We start from the raw sequence: 3,351 nt of genomic DNA on the forward strand, positions 1-3,351 counted from the left end.
AAAGAGTGCTAAAGGGGAGAAAATAATATGTGATCTTGATCTTAATGTATATATTTGAAGTACTTTGAAACATATATCCATACTTACAGGAGCATTTGAGTTTTGGAAAAGACAAGACATTGTTTGTCTTTCTCCTGTACTTCTATCTACAGTGTGTTTGCTTTTGGTGCTTCCTTCTTAAATTTGTATACTTTCCTTCTTGTGTTTATATATTTTGGAAGTCACAGGTTGACTTCGTGGAGCTGGTTCTCTCTTTCCACCTTATTGGGGTTCTGAGAGTAACACTCAGCCCATCGGACTTGCATGGCAAGGGCTTTATCCATACAGCCATCTTGCCAACCATCTTTCTGGTCTGCCTTACAGGGATATCTATTTTTGTTTACAAACAACTCTAAAAATGTCAATTAACATGGATTTTCTCTGAGACATTATACTGCCTCACAGTCAAAGTTACACACACACACACACACACACATACACACACACACACGATTGATTAGAGAGTGGCTCATAGGACAGGCATGGTCCAGTTAGTACAATAATGGCTGTCTACTAAACAAAAGTCCAAGCATCCAGTAGTTTCTCATCCATGAGGCTGAATGGCTGAGCTGTTTCTCATCCATGAGGCTGGATGGCTGAGCTGTTTCTCATCCATGAGGCTGGATGGCTGAGCTGTTTCTCATCCATGAGGCTGGATGGCTGAGCTGTTTCTCATCCATGAGGCTGGATGGTTGAGCTGTTTCTCATCCATGAGGCTGGATGGTTGAGCTGTTTCTCATCCATGGGGCTGGATGGCTGAGCTGTTTCTCATCCATGAGGCTGGATGGCTGAGCTGTTTCTCATCCATGAGGCTGGATGGCTGAGCTGTTTCTCATCCATGAGGCTGGATGGCTGAGCTGTTTTTTGGAACGTGTTGGAATCGTCAAGAAGTAGGATCGAATGCCTGTGCAGGAATGGACTTGCTAGTGAGGGCAAGCAGGCAATGAGCAAAAGCTTCCTTCTTACATATTCTCCTTTAAAGCCACCAGAAGCTGTGGCCCAGATTAAAGGTTGACCATCCCACCTCAAAAGATATGGATTGAAGCCAGGTCTTCCTACTTCAAATAATTTAGTTAAGAAAAAAGCCCTCACAGGTATACCCAGCTGCTTGGGTTTTAGTCAACTTCAGATATAGTCAGGTTGACAAACAACAATAGCCACCACTACTTATCTCTTCTTTATGTCCCACTTACTCCATTGTTTGTTCCCATTCTATCTCTCGTGATCTTCTTTACTAAATGGAACAATTCTTATTTTCTTTGACTGCAGGATTTTGTGTCAGTGTATGTGATCGACTATTCAATTTGATATCCTGTAAAAGTCTTATACTCGGTTAATCTATACTTAATAGGGGCAGATATTTTGAATATAGTTAGGGATTATGTGGATTAAGTAAAGTGGCAGTTGTAAGCTCTCTGAAATTTGTGACTTAGTTTTACTTTTATGTGCAGGGGTCTTTTGCCAGCATATATGTTTGTTCACCCCTTTCACGTAGTGCTCATGACAGTCAGAAGAGAGTTAGATCTTCTGGAACTGGAGTTATAGATGACTGGAGCCACCACAACAATGCTGAGAAGCAAACCCAAGACGTCTTCTCCTTTTTTAACCTTGGGTCTCTCTTGCCTTGTGGTGCTGGTGCTGTGTACTCGATAGTGTTTAATTGAATATGTGAGAAAATGAACAGAAATATTTTGTATACATATGAACAATATAATTGCCATGATTGAAATGCTTTTGTTTGATTAAACTTATCAGTAGAGATGGTTTTTATTTTAAAAAATTAAATTTATCTTTTTCTTTATTTCATGTTTGCTATCAAAATCACCTCATTGTAAATTTCTGTATATTCTTCATACTGTGAAATATATTTTAGGATATCTTAGATTTTTATGATTAAGTATGCTCTAAAACATTTTCTTATATTTATAGTCCTCTTCTAGGGGGAGTTTAATCTGAATGCAGAGGGATGTTTTACTTTGCCAAAAAATAAAGTAATAGTGTAATAAAGTTTGGAATAGTCATAGGAGCCTGCCACAAATAACTGTAAATTTCAGTTTTTTTACGAGTCACATCTTGTGATACCGTAATTGTCTCCTCTTTTAGTGGTAACTGAGAAGAATTTAGTAATTAATGAAGTATCTGTTTAGTGAATGTCTTGACTAGGCTTTCTGTTGCTGGGAAAAGTCACTATGACCATGGAACTCTTTTAAGGAAACATATAATTGGATCTGGTTTACAGTTCAAAGGGTTAGTCCATTATCATCATGGTGCAAAAGCATGGTGGCACACTGGAAAATATGGTGCTGAAGAGTAGGTGATAGTTTATATCCAGATTATTAGGCAATGATCTCGGATGCTTGCCCAAGTTAGTTACTAAAGTCATACTATATAATCCAAGAGTTTATGATCAGTTCAGTTACCATGGGGAGGGGGACTTTAGATAGCTTAGTGGTTTAGGTGAGCATTATAATATTTGCAAATACTGCATAATATTTACTGTATGTCAATCACTATGCTAAATACTTAATTTTCACATTAGAGCTATAGTAATAAAAATCACATGTTATTGGCATAAAAACAGATATATTTATGAATGGACTTGAACTGAAGACCCAGACATAAATTTACAAACCTGTGGATACTTGTATTTTGATAAAGAGCCCAGTTTATATTCACTATATATACACAATGGACAGTATCTTTGAAGGAATGACCAACCAGAGACTGCCCCACCTGGGGATCCATACCATATACAGTCACCAAACCCAGATACTATTGTGGATGCCAACAACTGCTTGCTGACAGGAGCCTGTTATGGCTGTCTCCTGAGAGGCTCTGACAGTGCTCGACTAATACAGAAGTGGAGGCTCACAGCCATCCATTGGACTGAGTAAGGGTCCCCAATGAAGGAGCTAGAGAAAGGACTCAAGGAGCTGAAGGGTTTGCAGCCCCTTCAGACGAACAACCATATGAACTAACTAGTACCCTCAGAGCTCCCAGGGACCAAACCACCAAGCAAAGATTACACATGGTAGGACCCATGGCTCCAGCTGCATATGTAGCAGAGGATGGCCTAGTTGATCATCAATGGGAGGAGAGGCCCTTGGTCCTGTGAAGGCTCTATGCCCCAGTGTAGTGGAATACCTGGCCAGGAAGTGGGAGTGGGTGGGTTGGTGAGCAGGGGGAGGGGGAATGGAATAGAGGGTTTTTGGAGGGGAATGGAGGAGATAACATTTGAAATGTAAATAAAGAAAATCTCTAATAAAAAAAGAAATTCAAATGACAATTAAATTCCTTCCTCAAAAAAAAAAA

The sequence above is a fragment of the Mastomys coucha genome, unplaced genomic scaffold (genome assembly GCF_008632895.1).
Source record: "Mastomys coucha isolate ucsf_1 unplaced genomic scaffold, UCSF_Mcou_1 pScaffold8, whole genome shotgun sequence".
NCBI lineage: Eukaryota > Metazoa > Chordata > Mammalia > Rodentia > Muridae > Mastomys > Mastomys coucha.